Below are 24,847 nucleotides of genomic sequence, written 5' to 3' on the forward strand. Positions count from 1 at the left end.
TATTGTGCTTTTTATTCTAGAGTGTACTCATTTATGTTTTGCTTTTCTTAATATTGTCCTTTCAGGGCTCAGCCTCCCTGCCTCAGCTGACAGGAAAGCTCTAAATAGCTTCTCACTTGAACATGTCTTTTAGTCAGCTCAGCTTGAGCTGCTTGACAGTTTCAGCACATGGTAGGTACCCTGAAGCTTTATATGCTGGCTGGCAGTTATAACTTTGTCAGGATATAATCCATATAGCTAAGGCTACTGCAGCAGTAATCATTTGAACATCTACTGTTATGATAAGTTCAGCTTAGACAGTTGTTTCATATAATAATTTAAAATGAAAAAAGTATCACCTTTTATGAGAAATAAGAACATTTTTAAATCTACTTTTAAAGGGGATACTGGGGAGATGATTCTGATAGTACTGACTTTGCTAAAGGGGATACTAAGGAGATGATTCTAATAGTTACTGACTTTGCCATCCATGATACAAATCATATGTACATCCCTGGTGTGAACCAAATGCTAAGAAAAGCACGGCAACCTATTGTCTATGTAAGAACACTGCTTGATCTTAGGATAGGATCACATCTCTGAAATCATTTGAAATTTTCTAAGAAATTTTTCAGAAAAATATGTTTATCTATTTATTATTTATTTATTTGTTGACCTTTGATTACTGGGAATGTCTGAATTAGTAAATGACCACTTTCAGCTGTGGCTTGGGAAGAAAAGCTCCAAAGTATTACAAAAACATTTTAAGATCAATTTTACAATCTTCCAAATAATATAAAATATCTACATTTTAAACAATTATACCAAATTAGACATATTGTGGCAACATTAGTTAAAAATAGACCCAACGCATATGGTAATGATTTAATATTTAGAGAAATGTTATCCAGTTTAGAGAAGTTAAAGGTAAGTTAGTATAATGCCATAATACTCTACTATAGACTGGATTTAGTTGTTTAGTTCAGGTGCAAAAAATGTACTTGACTTTGGGTAGGATGCACATATGCCTCATGGTACAAGGCTAGAAAGCTTTTCTGAAACCATCCAGTGTTGGTTTGTGACTTATTGTGGAACAACTTGGTAAGAGAATATTTATTTTAATTTTACTTTTATCTCTGATTTTTACTGTTATAATGAGTTGAAACTGCGAACAATAGTGAACTAAAGCTACAGTACAATGTAAATGATATCCATCATTTTAGTGTGACTGATACAACTGCTACAGTATGTCAGAGAGAAAACTTTTGTATTACTTCCCTTGTACAAGATTATCTTAATTGTGCTTAATTTAATATGTATTTGCATATTGTTTGCATGATTTCCTCATACAATTGGACTTAAATTATTAATTGTTTTAATTTCTTTGAATTCTGTAGTCACTGATTTTGATTGATCCTTTCTTTTAAAATTCTTTATGCATTCCTCAAATGAATACGCCAAAGCACAAGTATAAATAAAATGAAAAGATGGATAGCCCAGAAGAAAACTGCACTAAACACCAAAAACAAATACCAGGCTGGCTACAAACCAGGGAAGAACCGAAAGTACAAAAAATATATTGATTTAGCGCTTTCATCTTCTTAAAACAGAGACTTCATCAAAATAAAAAAAAATCCATTACAAACACCATTAAATAAGACAAGGATAAATCCTATTGGCTGTTAAAAATTATCCTAATGAATAAAAATTATCCTAATAAATAATTAGACCTCTCTTAAAGGGACATCAAAGTAATATACATCATAATAATAACAAAACACAGTGTAAAATAGCTTATATTACATAACTTAAACAAAAAATAAATGCATAAAACTATATAAAAAATGGACAGCAACTCAAAAATGACACAAATCAAAATATATAAAATTGTGGAGTAGAATAATCATTTTAATAATCAAATGCTTTCAATTTGAGGGCTGGAATGTTTGATAAATAATTATTTGCCATCTCAACTCACAATATTCCAATTTAATCCCCATTCACCCCCTCTTTCATAGGATATGACCTGTTCCAGCACCCAAAATCTAAAGTCTGCTTTATTGCATATTTGGGTGTACCTAAATAAAACATTGAATTCTTTTTTCTTCTTTTATCCGGTTGATCTTGTGCAAGTGTTCATAAATCCTCTGCTTTAAACTGCGTTCTGTCTTACCCACATAATATGAGGGACAAGAAATACAATATGCTAAATAAACCACTCCCCTAGAATAACAATTATAATAGTTAACAGGAATTAATTTAGTGTCCAGCCCAGAAGGGACAACTCACCAGTGTAGGCTATAAAATGGCATTGTGGACACCTCCCACACTTATAAGTGCCATATTTTGTTTTACTTGTTCTATTTGTTGCCCTTTGGCTGGAGTTTGCCCCCTTCACTAATATATTCAAATATATTCTTAAGATTAAAACCTCTCCTATAACTAAATTGTAATGGTTTTCCAAACACTTCCAAACTATTGGGCAGAACCTTTTACACTGGGGCCTTACCTGCTTCTCAGGTACAACCAGGACACACAGGAGATTAGAAAGATTTTTTTTCTAAATATTGGAATATGCTTGCATCTATGCCCAATAGTTTGGAAGTGTTTGGAAAACCATTACAATTTAATTAGTTTTATGGCCAGCACTGGTGAGTTGTCCCTTTCTGGACTGGACACTAAATTAATTCCTGTTAACTATTATAATTGTTATTGTAGGGGAGTGGTTTATTTAACATATTGTATTTCTTGTCCCTCGTATTATGTGGGGTAAGACAAAATGCAGTTTAAAGCAGAGGATTTATGAATACTTATATGAGATTAACCAGAAAAAAGAATCCAATGCTTTATTTAGACACACCCTGATATGTAATAAAGCAGACTTTAGATTTTGGATGATGGAACAGGTCATATCCCATGAAAGACTGGGTGATTGGGGATTCAAATTGAAATATTGTGAATTAAGATGTCAAATGGGGTTAAATGCAAGAGTTTCTCCCACCTTAAATGACTATTTATCCATCATTCCAGCCCTCAAATTGAAAGTATTAGATTATTAAAATGATTATTCTAGTACATAATTTTATATATTTTGAGTTGTGGGATTTTTGAGTTGTTGCACATTTTTTATACATTTTCATGTTTTTATTGTGTGTTTAATTTATGAATCCAAGCTATTTTACCCTGTGTTTATTATTTTTATGATGTATTTTACTCTGATGTCCCTTTAAGAGGGGTCTGGTTATTTATTAGGATCATTTTTATTCATTAGGATACTTTTTAACAACCAGTGGGATTTGTCCTTGTCTTATTTGTAATGGAATTTTTTATTCTGATGAAGTCTCCGTTTCAATGAGATGAAAGTTCTAAATCAATAAAACCATTTTTTCTGTACTTTGGGTCCTTCTGTCATTCATAGTCTGGTATTTGTTTTCGGTGTTCAAAATAAGTACCTTGCCCAGTGTATTACATATCTATCTATCTATATATCTATCTATATAGATATATATATATATATATATATATGTATGTATGTATGTGTATATATATATATATATATATATATATATATATATATATATATATATATATATATGTATGTGTGTGTGTGTGTGTGTGTGATTTTTTATTTATTTATTTATTTTACATTTGTTGACTGGGCAAGTCTAGCTGGATACATGTCCATTTTCAGTAGAGGCCCAGGGAGTTAAGCTTCAAAAATAGTAAAAATTTACAAAATACAATACTTAAAACATGACTAAGTTCACAGGGAGATAGGCTCCAAACATAGTAAAATTACTAGATACAACAGTTAAAAATTAACTAAAGTTCAGCTGCATAAGAGAAATAATAGTGTTTGTAATACAAAATAAAAATTGTGCCTAAGAAGAAGAATGGTAGCATAGAGTCTTTGCATAGGTTTAAGTTGCAATGAAGTACAGGTACACTTAAGGTTCTAGTGTTGTCATTTGTAAGTCAAAGAGGGAGAAAAGAGAGAAAGGTAGTAAAAGAAATACACAACAAACTGGGTGCCATAATCATAGAAACAGACAACTGGTGCCAGAGCCATGGCTTATAAATGCCCTAGGGCAAGATAGCAGGTACAAACTTATGAACCCCTATGAACCCTAACAAAGGCTAGAATAAAGTTAGGTTCTATAGATTAATGCTGCAGAGGGGACAAGGTCAAGAAGGAAGGAGTATAGCAAGAACAGAAAATAAGGAAAAAGTAAGGTTCAGTCAGGTTTAGAACAGAGACAAAGCCAATGAGTTTTCAGATGTTCTTTGAGGTGTTTCTTGAAGAGAGATGTAGATGAGAGAGATTTGAGTGTCCTAGGAAGCTTGTTCCAGATTTTGCCCACAATGTTAGTAAAAAGTGAGTCCCCAGCTTTATTATTAAATTTGATATTGGAAATTAGTAACTTGCTTGCTGAACGAAGTCTTGCAAGATTTATATATGGGGAGATCAGGCTAGAGAAGATTGGGGTATTATTTGGGTGATAAAGAATTTTTTGTATGATCACCGGTTGATTATACAGCAGATGGTTATGTAGTTCTGACCATCCGAGTTGTTTAAGGTTGTGACAGTGGTGAGTTCTAAAAGGGGTAACAGTGGCAAATCTTGCTATATTGTTATAGCTAGTTTCAAGCTTGCTTAGATTGTGTTTTGATAGATTGGTGTATATAGCAGAAGCATAGAATAGGGTAGAAGTGAGGTGAGTCTGGGCCATGGCGGTTCTGGCTGGAGGTGTGAGGTAGGGTTTGATTCTATACAGGGAGCCTAGTTTTTTATTGACAGTTTGTATAGTATTGTTGATATGATCATCATAGCTGAGGTTGTTATCTATAGTGATGCCCAGGAGACATGTGGTAGTATCTGGGGAAATAGTAGTTCCATTGTTAGAGGTAATTATGAAATGGATCACTGGAGACTTTTGGGTGGGAGCAAAAAGCAACAATTTTTTTGGGGGGGTTTAGGAGGAGGCAATGGGCAGTAAACCAGTTTTCAACAGTGTTAAATACTGTTTGAGTAAGCATCTGAAGAGAGGTTGATGATTTAGAAGTACAGATTAAAGTAGGGTCATCAGCATATTGTATGCAGGTGGCTTGAAGAAAAATAGTATTGAGATCATTAATAAAATTGAAAATAGTAGAGGACCTATGATATAGCCTTGAGGGACTCCAATGTTTACGGGGAGGGGGTGTGAAGAGATTATTGTCCCAAAGCACTGCTTGTTGTCTATTTTCTAGATAGGATGTAAACCAAATTATTGCTTGTGGGTCAAGAGATTGTGTTTTTAGTGCACTGATCAGTAAGTTGTGGTTAACCATATCAAAGGCTTTTGATAAGTCAATGAATAATGCGGAAGATAGAGAGTTGTTATTTCTATTCCTATTTAGGCAGTCAGTAAAAGTTAGCAGAGCGGTAGTTGTACTATGAAAGGGCCTAAAGCCATGTTGGCAGTTGGCTAGTAAGTTATTGTGGAGCAGGTGTTGAAGTAGCTGATGGGGAATACATTTTTCCATTATTTTGGCCAGTGGGGAGAGTAATGCAATTGGTCGGAAATTGGAGATATCAGTGGATTTGCCTCCTTTATGTAAGGGGATAATGTGGGAGACTTTCCATATGGATGGGATGTTACCTTCTATGATTGTTCGGTTTATAAGGATGGATATAGATAGTATATAGTAACACCCAATAGCATCAGAGACCTGTGCTGCTCATGTCAAAAAATGGATAATCTGCTTGCTATTAATAGTATTAAATCTAGACGTATTAGATTGGCAAAGCCTGGAAATTTGTTGTTACATATATTAATGCCTGGGCTGATGAGATAAATAATATTAGGCAAAGTGCAACTAGAACATATTTAGGAAAGGAAGTGTCCTCTACCAGTAAAGATTACTAAATCGCTATTAAACATGGCGCTACCAGTGATGACTTTAGAATTCTGGATACCGATATTCAGGAATCTGAGAGTTCAGAGCATGTAGAAGAAAAGAAAAATAATAGGCGGAAGTTCAGAACAAATAACTAGGAAGAAAAATAAATTGATTAATGTACATAATGCAGAGAGAATATAAATTACGAATGACACCACTTTGTTATGTAACACACGGATTACAGGGAAATATAACATTGTTCAGTCGCAAAGCATTCAGTCTACAGAAAATGGCATGATTTTTCCAGCAAAGAAGGTAGAAAGGGATAGGGTAAAAGAGAGAAAGAAATCAAAATTGAACTTGAAAGGATTAAAGAACATTACTTTAAGAACAAAAGACCAACGTTGGCAGCATAGCTCAAGTTGTGAGAGTACAAATATAGCCAGATGAGAATTGTTTGCTTGGAAATGAAATAAGTGATGACAACAGTGGGATTAATAAGACTAATGGTGATGAAGATCATTCCTTTGTCACAGCTGACAGAGCAGACATTATTGAATTAGAAGCGGGAGATTCTGTAGATCTGGTTAGAAATTATATACTAGTAATTGGAGATTAAATTATTAGATGAATTGATTCTTACATTTTCAGAGAGGATAATCGACGTTGAATAGTGTTACTCTTGCCAGGGGCAATAAAACCATATGTGAGTAGGGCCTTAGAATGCCTTAATATAAGGAAGCATGGAGCTGTTTTTATTAATGTTGGTACAAATGATATCCATCTTCAAGGACTCTCTGTTAGTAGGGAACTTATAGACCTCTTAGCATGGCTAATAGTAATATGAGTTACGGCATAGTTTTCACAAATCACGTATAGAGAGGAAAGTTAGGTCAGAGTAAATGAAAAGATTTTTAGGCAAATGCCTACATGAAAAAAATGACACATTTTAAAAAAAAAGAAACATTTACAATATGCAAGCCTAATTTGGGGTGCACATGTATTTAGACAGGATGGAGTTCACTTGTCGAGACAAGTGAAGAGAATTTTTGCAGTGGATTCATTGTGCCAACAGATATGCAAACATGATGATGCTCCCTTTTTCATTTCTCCAAATCTTTTGGGTTTCTAATACCATGACGGGAATGGACCCCATTCCTAAGTCAAAATACAATTAAAGTTCATGAAATTAGTATTGTTTCAATTTTTGATGTCAGACAAAAGTGCTCTTCACAGCACCCAAAATGTGCCCAGTAATGACTCCTTCTGCAATTTGCATGAGGTTACATGGATTGGTAACATATCTAAAAATGATTGTAAATTCTTTTTTATAAGATCCATTGCTCCAACTACTATTGGAACTGTCTGGTATCTTTCTTCCACATTGCCCTAATTTTTGCCTGCAGATCCTGATATTTTATGACTTGTGTCTCTCTGAATGCAAGACACTGTAGTTGCTGTGTGTAGCAATTTCAATGATCAATGTTACTTTTGTCTTCTTTTCTTGGACCACTATATCTGGTTTTCTAGCATCTACCGTTTGAATTGTTGGTAATGGGTGATCCCATGTGATATAAATTTCATAATTTTCTATGATGGTTTGTGGCTCATGTTTCCAGTGTTTTTCAGCCACTTCAATACTATAATGTTTGCACAATCCCCAGTGCAACAGTCTTGCCACATTATTATGCCTTTCAGTATACAGTGCTTCTACCATTAGTATTTCATACCCAGCAACGAGGTATGCAAATGTTTTCAATTTGGTTTTACAAAACCTACATTTGTCTGTTTCTCCCACATGTTCAATGGACTTTGTAAACCAGTGTGTACGTAGCCCACTATCTTGAGCTTCCAATATTAACCTTTCATCTCTTGTTTAAATTCGTCTCCTTAACCATTCCTGTGTTCGTTCCTAATCAACATGAGGTTCTTCCAGAAGTTTTCTATACTTGCAACTACATTTATGCTTTTTCCACATTTCTTGCCTTCTCATCTGGTCCTTCACTTTATATTCTTTCTTTTCCTTTTTGGCACATTCAGTTGCTGCCTGATTTTTATCTACTTCTGGTTTGAGTTCCATTCCTGCTTGATGCCGATATGCTTCTGCTAAATTAAGCAGACAAGTCATCTTAGATTTATTTTCCTCATGTTTCAAGACTTTCACTACATTTGGGTCTTGTGAGGTCACCAGATATGTGTGGAGTCCCATGATTGCAGATCTGTACATGTAATGAATTTCAAGGAGACCCATCCCTCCTTCAAAACAGGGAATATATAATCTTGGTATACACTGATTTTTATAAATCAATTGCTGAGCATGAAGCATCCTTCTTGTTTCCTATCGAATCTATCCAACCCATTTTGGGGCCAGTCAATCACTCCAAAACTGTAAGTTAGTACAGGAAGAGCAAATTGGTTTATAGGCTGGATTCTGTTCTTAGATGTCAACACTGTTTTCAGAATTAATTTAAGTCTTCTAAAGTATTCCTTACTAAGTTTTATTTGCATTTGTTCAAGTTTTATTGTTGATCCTTCATCAATTCCCAAATATTTATACACTACCTCTTGTTCAAGTTCTTTTATATCACATACTTGTCCTAAACTGATGTTTTCCTGGTGCTGCAGTTTTCCTGCTTTAAAGAATGCTTTTGCAGACTTATCAAAACCAAACGACAGTCTTATATCATCTGAAAATGTTTTGACAACCTGTAGCTGTGCTTTCAGTTCCTCATATGATGAGCTATACAGTTTTAAATCATCTACAAAGAAAAGATGAGAAGTCTTTACACTTTGTTGTTTTTTTGGAAACAAACTGTAGCCATGGCCTAAGTTATTATGTAAACAGCTTAAAGGGTTAATGGCAAGGCAGAATAGCAACAGTGACAGAGATTCACCCTGGAATATCCCCCTTTGAATTTTTATTCCTGGCATAATAATCTGTCCATTATCATGGCTTAATTGCAAAGTGGTCTGCCACTGTTTCATGGTCACTGTAATGTAGTTGATCAGTGTAGGGTGTATCTTATACAAATTTAAGCACTCTTTTATCCATGAATGTGGGATACTATCAAATTTTTTTATAGTCAATCCATGCCTTACTTAAATTCTTCCCCTTTTGACAGTTCTCCAGTATGACTTTATTAAACAACAAATGATCCTTTGTTCCATATGACTTTCTTTTATTGCCCTTTTGTTCTACTGCCATAATTGAGTTTTCTTCTAAATGACTATAAACTCTGTCTGCATCAATTCCTGTATATGGCTTATACGTCGTTGGAAGGCAAGTTACTGGTCTATAATTTTTAGGGTAGCTTGCAGGTTCACTCTTAAGAAGGAGCATTATTTTGCCTGTTGTTAGCCAGGTTGGTGTCTGTTCGGGGTGTGCATATAAACAGTTCTTACTCATGGCTAAATCCTCGTGCAAAGATGTTAATACTTTTAACCAAAAGTTAGGTACTGCATCTGGGCCTGGGGTTTTCCATTTAGAGGCTTTTCTTAACTTTGTCTCAATCTCTCTGGCTGTTACTTCATCCCATTTCATATCCTGGAGCTTTAAACTTCTTATTCTTTCTTTTATGTCTTCTATCCATTTAGCATCTTTGTTATTACGGGATCTTCATAGATACTTCCTCTTTTTTGGTAGTCTTTCAGTTCCTTTTACCTTATTTCCCAATTCTCTATAAAACTTTTCTGGGTTATCAATAAATTGTTTATTTTGTGCTTTTCCTTTATATTAATCTGTGTATCTTCTACATTTTTCCACTTGTGCTGAAATTTTTAGTTTGTTATTTGTAATAGTGCATGATAGATCATGGTCTGTTCTAATACTGTCCATTGCTTTAATCACATCTATCTTTCTTGGTATTTTTGCTGATCTATTCCCTCTTTTATAGTCTTTTACAAGTGACACTTCTTGTCTTAATTGCTTTATAGTTTTCTCTATTCAATACTTCCATGATGGTATTCAATTTCTCCTCTTCCTTTCCCTTACTACCCTGTGTTCTTGTGGTAGAACTTTATCAGTTATTAATTTAGCAGCACAGTAATATATCCTGTTTACTTCTGTTATGTCACATGGATCTCTATGGACAGTTCTAATTACTGCATTCATTTGTTTTATCAGCCTTATTGAGCAGAACCTTCTCCTTTGGGAGAAGTTGAATGTCTTACTAGATCAAAAATGTGAATTTTATTGAATATTATGTATAATTTGTTGATTATATTTTCCTTATTAGGACTGGAACCACTTAACAGGTAATGACTTTATTTCAGTAATTGCATAATGCCATAGCCTTTCTAAAACTTTCATTACAGTATTCAACAAAAATGTTAATTTTTTATTATAGTGTTTCAAAGTTGTAACAGAAAGCCTGAATGCTTCCTTATTTAGTAATGTAAGAAAGAGTCATATCTATATGCCAGTAGTATGCATCTCAACTTCTTATTTAATAATGTTATAAAAAGTCAGTTTATGAAAACATCTAGAACATGTAATAGATTTTACCCTAATAAAGATGCTGCAAGTGTTGCAAATGAAGTTCTGAAACTTGTAACAACTGATACAAAAACATATTTTACAAGAGATGGTAAGGTGAATATTAACAAACATAAGCATTATCAGGCTGATTTAAAAGAGCCTTTAATCTGTTCTAGGAATATTAATAAGATACGAGAAATGGTAAAACAAAACTGGTTGGTCTTGCAAGTGGGTAATGAGATTAAGAAGGGGGTAGATGACCATCCATCATTTTCATTTAAAAATAAAATGTCATTAAAAGACTAGGATTGTTTCCTTGCCATAATTTTAACTATTGTAGTTATTTAATGAAGGCTCAACATATACATACCCTATTACTAGGAAAAGTTATAATATTAACATTAATGCAGATTGCAAGACTTCCAACTTGATTTCTGCAGCTACATGTAAATAATGTTATCTTTCTATTATAGGCAAAATAAATAGAACTCTTAAAGAAATAATTAGTAAACATATTTCTGACACTAAAAAAGAAGCTTGCAAATGCATTAACAAAACATTAAAGGGAATGACGTAAAACATACTTTTAAATTTTTAGTCATGCAAGTTATTAATGATACAGTAAGAGGCGATGACATTATAAAATTCACTGAGAAAGTTAAGTATGATTGGATTGTTAGATTGTATGCTGCTTTATATCCTGATGAAGCACATTTGAGTGTGAAAGTGCTTACCTTCATGTGTTATTAAAAATAAAACGTATTTTTAAGAATTTGTTAGGAAAGCTATATTTGATTTTCATAAAGGATAGCAACAGGCGGAATGGAAAACTTAAGAAACAAAAGTAAGGTGGCTGAGGGATGAGGGGAAAATCTTAAAATCAATATACAATTCCATAAATCTGTCACATTTTTTTTACTTATTGCCCTTGGGTGAGACTGCCATCTCTTCCATATAAAAGTTGTATGGAGGAGTCAGAAACAATCAGGTATTCTTCAATTTTTTTAAGTCTGACTATGAGGATATGTACTAAGAAAGATTCTGCATTAGACATACATTTTGTTTGGGATAACACAGTTGTCCCTTTGGGATTTTCATCTAAAGACATCAGATCTTTAATCCATCTTGGCAAAGAGTATTTTTCTGACATTACTTTTCAGTCTAATATTTTGATCTAAAATTTGGGCTTTTGTGACTCTAAAAATGATTTTCCTTGGAATTATCGTATATTTTTGAGTCAAGGAAATGCTTACATACATAGACAAATATTTCAAACATGGGCATTAATGCCCTTCTAGCTTGCCAATATACCAAAATACCTGTTCCCATAAGTGTCCAGGCTATAAAAAATATCTAAACTAGTAATTGCTTTAATGTAATTTGGTGGTCTGTTCCATGCATCAGCTACTCTGTCAGATAACCTGTTAGCACACTTCTCATTCCTATAGTATCTTCTACATAGGTTGTCTGATGATTCTCTAGTACTTTTTGATAACCAAAAACATTTCCATAGGTAGTTGTCTCTAAATGTCCTATATACCTGAATAAGATCTCATCTTAGATATCTGTAAGAGACACTGTACAAGTTTAGATAGTTTAGTCTTTCATAATAATTTAAATTTTCACATCCATAGATGATCTTGATATATTTACACTGTGCTCTTTCCAGTTTACTCATGCTTGTTTTCTTATATGGTTTCTATATTGTTATTCCATACTCAAGTTTGGGTCTAATGTAAATAACAAACAATGCCTTCATCATTTTTCATTTCCTAGACTTTATAAGTCTTTTATACAATCTATAGTTCTATAACTATCATTAACCAATTGGTTAATATGATTAGAAAAATTGATATGATTAGAAAAACTCATAGATGAATCTACCCATATACCCAGGTCCTTAAATGAGTCTACAGTTTCAATCACTGTGTGCTGTATTAAATATTCATCTTTCAATTTATGTCTCCCAAATTTCATATGCCTAATTTTTGATGGTTTTATCAGCATATTATTCTCCCGTGCCCAGATGGTCAATTTAGTCAAGTTATTTTGCAGACATGCCTTATCAGTAACACATGTAATCAATGTACCCAATTTATGCTTTGCATAAAATAGTGACTTTGCAATTTCTAACTGATTAGACCAAAGTGAAAGAAATAAAAAATGTTTATTGACTAAAGCGTGCATGAAGTTGGCTCATGTGTTACAATTTAGAGGTGACAGAGGTGCGATGTATGGTTGGTGTACTACTACTCCTTTAATTAATGATTGTACAAAAGTTATATGTAATTAATGTGTACAAAGAGAGCATATTATGAGTAAGTGTATTAAGACATGCAGAGTGCATGGGGAAAATGGGCATTATTGGTTTGACTGCTTACCAAGTAAGAATACACCTGTAGGTGAAAGGCTGAGTGATGTTTCTCATATTGACATATTACATCAAGTGCAAACTGGGTCAGAAAAAGAGGCTGTTACTGTAAGGAAAGAATGAGTGAATTAGATAATGTAGTTGGATCAATGTGAGAGTGGAAATAAGGAACAGCAAATTGAAGATGAGTCTTATTCTGATATGGGGAATATTACGGATAATGAAGCATCACAGAAGGTGTTAGAAGATGGAAAGAGGGAGATAAAGGAAAGAGTATTTTTAAATGAGATTATGGTGAATTCTATGTATGGAATAAAAGAGAAAAATAGGAATTGTTTCTTTTGGTGAAGGGGGTAGATTCTGTATTATAGAGTGATGAAGATTTGAAGATTATGGTTGGAGAAGTATATAAGACTTTTGATAATGTGGAGCATGGGACTTTATGGAATATTCTGTTACAGTATGGTGTTACAGGAAATATATATATTTTTTATGTTTTCAAGTCTGAGTAGGACTCAAATGTTATTGGATTAGTTATCGGTTGGTTTACTTTGTATATCAAGCAAAGGGGTATGACAGGGCTGCCTCATAACTAGTGTTCTTTTTTCTTTGCTTATGAATGTTATTGCTACAAAGATGCAAACTGATATGAAAGGATTGAATTATTGTATACAGAGGGAATGCTGTACCCCTTGTTTTACATCTTATGCCTATGATTTACTTATTGTAACAAATATATGTTGTGGATGACAGAATTAATAGTGTATATGAAATTTCTTTTGAAAGGAACAGGCTTATATCTTAGTACTGACAAATGCACATTTTTGGAAATACAGCTTTCACTGAAAGTATAAAATTTTCAATAAAATTTTCAAAGGAGGAAATATCTTTTTGGGGTATTACTTTTGGTAAAAGACATGGGTAATGCCACTACTGACCCTGGAAACTATCGCCCCATTAGCTGGACAAGTCTGATCTGTAAAGCAATGGAGTGTATTATTATGGATCTCATAAACAAGAACTTAGGCAATCTCCAAGTACTTGACCCCACCCAGTTTGGATTCGTCAAGGGCAGATCTTGGCTGTTGAACCTGGTTGACTTCTTTGAGACTGTCACCAAGGCCCTGGATGAGGGAAAGTCAGTGCATACAGCTTACCTTGACTTGGCCAAGGCCTTTGACACAGTCTCCCACTTGAGCATCATCGAAAAGCTAACACAACTTGGAGTAAATCCCTATCTCATCAGGTGGGTGGCCAACTGGCTGACCAACAGGACCCTGATAGTCAAAATAGGCACCTCCACCTCCAATAGCAGACTTGTCACTAGTGGAGTTCCCCAGGGATCTGTCCTGGGATGCCTATTGTTTGGCATCTATTTCTCAGAGGTCCATGCAGAGACAAAAGGCCTGTGGCTGACCATGTTTGTGGACAACTGTAAGTTGGGTGCTGTCATTGACTCCCCAAATTATGTTAATATACTACAAGAGGGTCTCACAGCAACTAATGACTGGTGCCAAAGTCATGGCCTCAAGCTAAATGCAAAAAAATGTATCATCATATAATTCGGAAAAAACACGGCCCCCACTAATTGCCACTTCAACGGCAATCCCCTAACCACACAACCTGTGGTAAGAGACCTGTGCACTCATGTAGCAGCAGTGGTCAGAAAAGCCTTTTGCTTGGTTTACCTCATAAGAAGTGAAGTTATTACCTCTCTGTACTCCTCCCTCATTAGACCAATAATTGAGTATAATGCCCCATTTGGGCTGTACCTTTCCAAACATCTGCACCAATTGGAAAGGCCACTGAAATACCTCACAAAGAGAATCCATGGCCTCCAACACCTGTCCTATGCAGGCAGGCTCAAATCGCTATCACTCTACTTGGTGTCATACAGATTGCTCAGGGGTGATCTGTATCTCTCCTACATGACAATCTCGTACCATGCCCTACTAGAAATGCTCCATATCCATAAGTCTAACTCCTCATGCATTACCTGCTCAAAAGGCCTGAAACTAATATGCGACATCAACAAAACCTGCTGGAGAGACAGGTTTGTCTACCAGAGGCTGTCCCGTCTCTGGAATAGACTGCCCATATACGTCAAACAGAGCACCTCATTGACCTTCTTCAAGAGTAACCTTGATGAGTGGATAGATAACCGCAAATTTGTCCCAGGTGTTCCACCTGTATCCCTCATTGACAGGGGTGACAGGTGCTGACCGAGGTTTCTTTTTGGGGATAAACTCTTGGCTAGGCTTGTAATGACCCCAGGGCCATTAGCCTAGTAACCTCCTATGATCCTATGTTTTTATACAGCAAATTCAATGATTTATTTATTTTTTAATTTTGGAAAACTTTTAGGTTATTCTTTAAAAAGGTATATATGATAAATTCTTGAGTATTTTGGAAACTTGCTTATTTAGCTAGTGTATTTATGCTTCCTGAAAGTAAGGAAAATTTATTTTTGCAAGTGTGTTTTTTTTTTAATTTTATTTGGGACTTGTGATTAACTCCCATTAAAAAATATTTTGCATATACATAGTACTGAGGGTGGCTTGGGCTTGAAAAAAATAGATGTTTATGCTGCTTCTATGTATATGTATTTGGTATTATGATTATTAGTTAATGAATCAAGTTCAATATTAAAGTTGATTTTTGAAATAATATATAAAGATGTTGGTAAATTTAAAATATTTGTGCAATATATACTTACATATATTCCAAGTAAGTGCAATATTTATTTAGCATATCCATAGTCGGTAATATTTAACCCACTCAAGTGAAATATTAGACAAATAACTTAGGCATTGTTCAATCTGTAGTGTGTTTTGTATTACTTAAGTAGGGTAGTTAATTTAACTCAGGGGAGGGTATTCTGTATTTGTTAGTTATGTTTATTCCTCTACTTGAATGTGTTATTTCACTTTCCTTTTTAATCTCAAGAAATGAGCTGATGAATGAAATTTTGTTTAGGCTACATGTATGTAGTTTCTAAATGATAAAGTTGACTTTAACTTTGACTTAAGAGAAAAATATGAAACTGATTGGTTGAAAGTGTTTAAGCACAGATTTTGTTTATGGAAACTGGACTTTGGAAATGTTCCAAACATAATCAATTATGGTAATTAAAGATAATGAATGATTTTTTTTAAACCTTAGGAAAATGCATCTCCTGCTATTGTGGGTATTATTAAGAGAAGAAAAGAAGGTTAGGAAATGTTAACATTTTGGAAGATTTTGTATGGATATTGACTATAAATAATTTTTTGTACAATATTACCAAATCAGTACATTGGCTTTGGATTGGTCAAATATGCTGTCTGCATGGGAATTAGTTGAAAAAAATACATCCTCACTTTAGATTGCACCTGTTCCTCTCTCTCTTATGTGGACAGATCACAAGAGTTTCAATGGTTAGTGCAAAAAGAGAGATGAGACAGTGGACAGAGTTTCAATGGTTAGTGCAAAAAGAGAGATGAGACAGTGGACATCCCTGCAGTATTTTATTGGGTCATATGTTAATACTATGCTTACATCTAGAGAGCCATTGAGGAGGTTATTCACACTACCTTTGTAGTAACAAGAGTAGACTAGCTCCTCCTACACAGAAGATAATTTACAGTAACGCAAGACTTGAGTTTGTGTTACCCATCCAGTTGTCAAGGATGGCTTCGAAGGCAGCCTGATGGGCATCTTGCTTGATGTGCAGAGCAGCTCTGTTCCAAAGATGGGCAAAGTACTGAGTAAGAAACCAATCACTCCAGTGCATGTTGATCTTATAATGGAGATTTAGGTCTTTGGTTAGACAGTTTGTTCTATGAAGGTGTAGAAAAACAGAAAGAACAAGGTCTTTTATAGTATGAGACACTAAGCAAATGAGTAGAGAGATTTTAATCTATTATGTTAGCTTACAAAGTTTGAACCAGATGTTTTTTTTCATTTTGTTAACTTTGGGGCCTTTCATGTTTTACAATGTGCTTAGCTAGGCACATTCCAAATAGGCAACTGTATTTGTTGATGACTCTAATATGTTGGGATATAGATGAACACAAACATCCTTTAGCCTAGATAAGGTACCCTGAGAGGTAAGTTGCATGAGGCAGAGAGATTCTTAACCATAGCTGAGACAAAATGTTCAAAAGAGAACTCATAGTCTATGCAGGAAAATAGGTCTCTGCTAACAGAGTCTCTTTTGAGGGCTGTGCAGTGATGTCATAAAAGATAGAGCAGAGTCTTTACCAAAGGTAACTCTTCTGCACTTTTTGGCAGTTAGGTTGAGCTCATGACTAACACACCAGATGTTTGTCCAGTCCAGACTCTGTTTCAAAATATGGACCTTGATTAGCCAAAGCCATAGGATACCTGATTTCACTTCAGAGAAGTAAATGCCAGATAAGAGGGTAGCAAGATCTGTGGAATACTACTGGTAGCATCTCTGCAGCAGGTGGAGATACCCCCTCCATTAAGAATATGAGTTGTGCCAGTAAGCAGAGTTGTTATGCAGTAGACAATGCAATAAATAACACTGCAACTGGAGAGCACATCTAGGATACATGAGGAATAGTTTCAAAGGCCTAGGCAAGGTCAAGATAGACAATATTATCAACTTGCTCTAAGGCTTCTGTGACCTTGGGAAAAACTGACTGGGTTGAGTAGACATGACTTGCCTTTAACAAATCCAGACTGATTAGGAATAAGAGCTTGGAGGTTGTTTATGTTCCTCTTAATTAGTTTGGTAATAACATGTTCAATGCCTTTATAGATAAGGCTAATAAAGCTAATAGGCATATAGATACTATATCATATGACTTTCATAGTGAAGGGATTTGTTTTTTACAAAGAGTCATGAGCGTTTTCTTTTTTTTTTTTTTTTTTTTGGTAGAGTTGATACATTTGAGACTACCCTGTGGGAGAGAGGTCTATATTACCGTGTCAAAAGACATGATCGCCGAACATGTCTTAATCGACACAGTAATATCGACTTGTCTAAAACCCGAACAGCGGAGTCAGCAAATTTTTTCCCAGGGGAAAAAAAAATTGCTTGGCCATCATCGTGGATTTGCCTTTTTCTCCACTGTAGTGCGATCTCGGAGTTGGTATATTTAGTTAGTGGGGATGTGTGGGGCACAGCCCCTCACATTGGGGAGCTTGGGGGGGGGCTAAGTCTCCCACGTTGTAGGGTTTGAAAGTGTGTTTTTTTCTGTGCAACTGAGTGATTTTTCCCCCTGGGAAAAAATATGCTGACTCAGCCATTCAGGTTTCAGGCAAGTCAATATTACTGTGTAGATTAAGACGTGTTGTCCGAACACGTCTTTCGACATGGTAATATAGACCCATGGAAGAGGTATAACAGATGCAATGCTCCAAGCTTTGTGTACATAACCTGTGGAAAAACTAATGTTAAAGTTATTTGAAAGGGGATGGGATATGTGCTGCTTGACACTTGCAAGTAGATAGCCCATAATGTGATCAGGCCCCATGAAAGTAGAGCTTTTTGGTTGCAGAGAATGTTGATGTGGTTTTATTTAGTGTTAGTATAGGCTGAATAGTAAAGTGGGGAGGGTATTAGACAATGGAACATGTGTGAGATGCAAATTTGGATCAAAAATTTTCAGGATGTCTATGGTGTTGAGGTCTGTGTGGAATATACTAATGGAAGTAGGCTCAGAGCAAGGCCTGGTATTATTTCTGAGTTTTGTAATGTAGCTGAAGAAGGTTTTAGGGCTATCTTGGTATCACTGGCTACTGTAAGCTCATTGCTGGCTGTGAAGTTCCTAATGACATGCCAAAGGATCTTTCTTAATGCTGTCAGATGACTTTCACAGTGAGGGGATTTTCTTTTACAGAGTCATGAGCTTTTTATTTTTCTTTTTTTTTTTTGTTGATAGAGTTGATATATTTGAGAGTTCCATTAGACAGGCTTTTGAATACATCACACTTCTTGTAGCAGATGGGAACAGCTCCTTCAGTACCTTTATTTATGAATGATTGAAATTCTGAGGAATATGCAGTATCAAGGGTGGCAGGATATGACAGTTGTAGTTGCCCAGAATATTAGTATACAGCAATCGGCTGATTTTAAAATAACCCAGTAGTGGTTTTATGGGTGGAGGGTTTACATACAGGAGGGTGAGCAGTAGGTAAGGATGGGTTCAAGAATGTTTGCAACCCTGGTGAGGGCAAGGATAATTTGCTTTAGGGAGTGGAATTTTACAAAAATCAAGGAAACTCTAGAAATGTTTATTAGTGGCTTATAGGTGTAAAGTTTAGCCAGGTGATTGAGGGGGTAACAAAAGTCACCCATAATAAGGGCATTTGCCTTGTTTGTTTTAGTGTGTTGTTTGAGTCACCTACAAGATTTGTCCAGTGGTTACCCTTCTTGTCCCTCAATGGCTTGTTTATTCCTTAATGATTCAAGAGTCAGATAGCCTGAGGCAGGGATGCCTTAAAGCCCATTTGTACCCATCTTCAGGGGGCTTATAGGCACATTCATCCCACCAGACTGTGAGAGTCAAGCATTAAGTGCCGGCCAAAAGAAGTTTCTGCCCCATCTCCCATAATCCTTTCCCAGTACATGACTTTGGGTCTCATAATGGCTGCCTGGTCAAGTAGAGACATATTTCCATAGTTGTTTACTAGGCTAATAACATTGGAGGCTCTTTAGAAGCCTAGCAATGTATTCTTATGAAGATTTTTTAGTCTTTGAAATTTAAATGTGGGCAGACCAGGGGAGAACTCCAGGGATGAATTTGCAGTTACTCATCTATTCATCTGGATTACATTTGAATACAGTAAACAAAGTACTATGTTTTATGTGGACAGGAAGACAATTCCAAAGAACTTGAATTTTCTGTGATACCTCACCAATTTGTTCTACTTATGTTCCAAAAGAGATTAAGGTCTCTTCAGCAGGGGCTTATGCCACCATTAGACTTGCAGATATGCAGGAGGTCTGAGAGTATAGGACTAACTGAGTTTCTGCATGTGATACAGAGGTCACCCCCCCCCCCAACAACCTGTATGGTATGGAGAACAGGGACAAGGCTTTAAGATGATCAGTTTAGTTTTTTTATGATTTAGACCCTTGAGTTTCTTGGTGAGAAAACACTATGGGTGTTCAAGTTGTGCCAAGCATTTGGACAAATACATGTCAAAGGGGAATATGCTCCATGATCAGTCTAATAAGTGCTGAATACAATGGAATGATTAGATCCCTGGATCTGGATACCATACTCTTACAAATACGCTGCACAATGTAAAATGGACTTTATTACAATAGTGCATACATAGCGTTCAAAGGACAGTTCACTATTTACATAGGTTCCTAGGTGCCTAACTACTGGATCAATTTTCAGAGGAGTGTTGTCAATGTAATAATTGCAAGGAATGTTATGCTTGCTGAAGGATAATTTAGAATTTAGTTTTAGTCCAAGGTTTTGACACCAGTTTTTTGTATGGGAAAGGCTCTGTTGGAGGAACTTGGCTTCCTCTGGAGAATTAATAATGTTATCCATTTTATGGTCATCAGCAAACCTGGTGAGCTTTAAGCTCTTAGCATTGTCTTTGACCTCTGAAAAGTAAATACCAAAGAGGAGTAGCCCAATGACAGTGTCCTGTGGTACACAACAGGTCTTTTGGAGAAGTTGGAGCTGCCTAGCCTAATTCCATCGGCTCTGTTTTTGAGGCAATTTGCTATCCATTGAGTTACATAGGGGTTGACATTTAGCTAGGAGAGTTTATTAGCAATACCTGAATGTGGAATGGTTTTGAACACCTTAGTCTGATCTAAACCTGTCATGTGTAATGATTTTCCTCATCAATTGCTTCAATAACCTTCTTGAAAAAGTCAGCTATGTTAAATAGGCAGACTCTGCCCTTGACAAACCCACATTAGCTTGGATTAAGGTCCATACCTCTCAGCCTCTTAGTGCAAGAAATCTGGACAAAGCCTATTATAATGGGAGGACAAAAGCTCAAAAATAGGGTTGGGTTTTAACTATTACTCATATAACAGAATTTGTGTTAGCATGTATTTTCTGAAGGATATCTGAAACTTAAATGTAGGTCATTACTTACTGACTTCAATCCTTAGTAATTTATCAGAAAACCACAAATTTTATGAGGAACAGACCAAAAATATGAGTCAAAAACCTGGATGTGCTGTGGAAATCTGGACAACTGAGAGGTATGTAGGATGCCTATGCCCTTGATTATTAATTCCATAATAATCATTTGCATAGCCTTACAGATGAGGTGTGTCAGACTTATGGATCTATAATTATGTGAGTCATTTTGCCCCCTCCTACCTTTTTACAGGGGGATTACTGTTGAGGTCCTTAATGTCCTTCACTAATCTGGCACAGAGCATGTTTTGAAGCTGTTATTGAATAGTCTCTGTAGGATGTTTGACAGGTTCTGTTTCAGACTAGCTAGTAGTTATGTTATTTGGCTTCACAGAAAGCAGTGCTGTTTTCCTTGGATAGTGCCTTGAGGATCTGTTCTTGGAAGATTTAGTGAGGTGCTATAGATGCAGGTATGTGATCTGGGAATGTTGAGCATGAAGCTTGAGCTAAATTTATCTGCTAGTAAATTGGCTATTTCCTCTGGGTCTGAGTAGGTGGTATTATGTACTATTAGCGCAGTGCAGTGTTGGCCATTGTTTTTGAGGTTTCTAGCATAGTTAAGGAATGACTTGTGGTTGTTTTTAGCCAGTATGGCTATTTTACCTTATATCTGGTCTTGGTTTGATTTGATTAGGAACTAAAGCTCCATGCTAAGTTTAGCAACAGTATTTTTGGTATGCTGAGAGTTACATTTATTTTTTCATGCAATGAGTTTTTTCCCTTGTTGTAGACCAAGTTTATATTTGTGTTCCATCATAGAAGTTTATTTTTATATTTGGCATTGCATTTATTTCTGAAGGAAACAGATACCTGCATGCAGCTATTTACATGAGTGAAGAATATGAAAGTAAAGGACTCAGCGTACACAATGGGGTCATCTGGTTGGGAGGAGATATTGAATTTAGCAAGATCATCACTCAGATGAAGTAGATTAGCCTTAGCATGATCTCTGAGTACAGTTTTATTAGAAGTTGCTTCTGGCTTCAGTCTTATAGTGAAAGTGATTGATTTATGGTCACATTTGACTAGGGAGGGAGTTATAACTGGTATGGAACAGAGCTGTCCCATATTGATAAGGACCAAGTCCAGGATTTTGCTGCCCCTAGCTGGGGTGCAGACTACCTGATTCAGAGAGTTTGGATTAATGAAATCCAGAAATCTCTGGGCATAAATGATAGGGGATTTATAAGTCTCTCCCAATATACACAAGGATAGTTGAAATCCCTTAGGAAAAAAGTGTTTATCTTGATAGGTAAGAATTCCATACTCATCAGGTAAGAGGTATGGGCCAAAGGGGACATAACAGGGTTCCTGTAATAGGTTATGATGTGATATGGGGTTTTATTAAAGATGAGTTGGATATCGAAGAGTTCCAGGTCATTATCTTGTCTAATGAGTCTGGAAGTGGCACATGTTTAATGACGATAAGATGCTCCCACCTTTTGTGTCCTTGTCTAATCCAGTGGACGAGAATACGTGATAAGCATTGAAGCCTTGCACTTATGGAGGGATCTATATGGACATGAACCACATCTCAGTGATGATGCATACATTGATGCATTCCAGGGTAAGGAGTGCCTACAGGGAGTCTAGGTTTCAGTTAAGGCTCCTAACATTGATCAACAAAACCTTTATTTTATCCAGATTCTGTTTTGTTATGTTGGTTTTGGAGACTGATATTGCCTAAAAAATCACTATGGAGGAGGACAAGGTTTTAGACAATAAACAAATGCCTTAGGGAGATAAGTGCAGGCCATCTCTGGTGAAGCAGTTTGGACTGACACCATCTCCTCCTAAGCTGACATATGTTGGACCCCTTTGAATGTAGGATACCAAAAGCTAAACCAATTGTTGAAATACATAATCTTTTGCCTGCATTTTAAAATCATTATTGGTGATGGTAAAATGCTTCTCACAGCTATCTTCATACTTGCCTCAAATACATATTCTGAGAGCTACATCATGTACCTCTTCGTATAGTCTAGGGATGTACATCTCATATTATTTCCTCTCACATCTAGTATGACTGTGTCATATGTATACTCGTGGTGAATGGATTTGAGTGCACATGTGATGTGGTGAATCCTGGCTCCTGACAGTCAACAGGTCATGACAGTATAGACTGGTGAGTGGTGCATCAGGTTCCTATGTTCATAGATGTATACTAGGCTAATGACCATTTGGGCCTTTTATAAGCCTAGCCATACATCCCAAATCTCAGACAAGTTCTTGTACCCTTGATAAGTGTAAGCAGGGGCTTGGGATGTGAAACATTTATAGGTTGCCTGTGTCCATTAGAGACATAAGTGCCAAACTAGGGATGAATTTCTTGTTTCCCATCCAACTGTCTTGTCTAAGTTACTCTTGAACTGGATTCGGGTGAAACTCTGCTTCATAGAGGGTGAGCCTGCTCCAGAGAAGAAGTCTCTGGTATACATACCTGTCTATACAGCAAGTCCTGTTTATATCACAGCCAAGGTTTAAGTCTTTAGAACAGGTAATTCTGGTGCTGCTTGTTTTGTGGATATGCAGGAAATCCATCAGAGTGAGGTCTAACAATGCCTTGTATGTCAGGCAAACCTTTCCCCTCAACAGTCTGTAGGAAACAGACTACAAGGACAAAGCTTTGAGGTGGTCTGCATAGGAAATGTTATTTACACCCTCTATTCTTTTAGTGAGGAACCTCTGTGGATGTTTCAGTTGTTAATTCTGCCTGCTTAGGTACATACCAAAGGGGGTATTGTACTGAATGATAGGTATGATGAATGCTGAATACAGTGGAACAATGACCTCCATGAACCTAGATGTCATACCTTTGTTTATAAGTTACACAATACGGAATGATTTCCTCACTACTGTAAACAGATTATGGTTAGAGGATAGATTACTGTCTATGTGTGTCCCTAATTCCCTGTGTGCAGTGTCAACTCTTGGGGTGTGTTATCAATATGATGGTTACCAGAGGTGGATGACTTCCTGAAGGATACTATTATGCATTTCTTGGCATTTAGTTTTACTCCATGGCTCTGACACCAGTTATTTGTCTGTGTCAGCCATTCTGGAGAACATAAGGGTTGGTAGAAGATTCTATGACTGCTCCTAATTTGCAATTGTCTGCAGATCTTGTCAGCCGCAAGTCATTGATATTGTCCTTGACTTTGGAAAAGTAGATGCAAAAAAGGACAGGTCCCAGGACCAATCCCAGAGGGACTCCAGTGGTGACTGGCCTCTTTGTAGTTGTTTGGAAACAAGCATCTTGATGAAGAGATGCTTGTGTGTAAAAGAAAAAGACTATTTATGTCTCCAATAATCCCTTTGTTACTGTATTTGAGAGGATTTGTGAGGACCAGTTTAGAACTGTTCTCTCTGGCTAGAATAATTTGATGGACAATTTAAATACACATGAATGACTAGTCCTACATGGCCCTTTGAGGGACAAAGGTATAAGGGTTATGAAACCTGACAAGGGGGAGGGTTATTATTGACTATTTATATTATTCCAGTAAAATGACATTTTAAATGATGAGGAATACATATTGTAGAATTTCTAAAAATGAAATTAACACTGCTTATGCTAAAATTGACTATGTTTTCCTTGATATGGTTTTGCAGGGATCCATTTCCACTTAATTGTTTGAGTTTGTGAGTGTTGACAAACCTATTACACCATCAATGTTTGGAATACCTAAAATCCGTAACAGCCCCATGTATCCACCTTTGAGATAAATTGTGCATGCCAGAGAATTTTAGGTGAAACGTGTTGAACTGATTAAAACATATACTGAGGGATTCTTGGCATTTGTTGGAGGAAGGCAACATCACACAATTTAAGAACCATATTTTATTTGTGACAATTGATGTGCTGAATTTATTTTCAATGATACCTTACACTATAGGTTTAAAGTGACTCTTTGAGACATTGAGTGAGGATAAACTTCTTATGTACAATGAATTGGTAGTAAATGAATTTATGAATTTAATATTGCACAATAATTTTGAATACTTTGAGGG

Source organism: Protopterus annectens, chromosome 3.part0 (genome assembly GCF_019279795.1).
Source record: "Protopterus annectens isolate FY-2018-M chromosome 3.part0, PAN1.0, whole genome shotgun sequence".
NCBI classification, from domain to species: Eukaryota; Metazoa; Chordata; order Ceratodontiformes; family Protopteridae; genus Protopterus; species Protopterus annectens.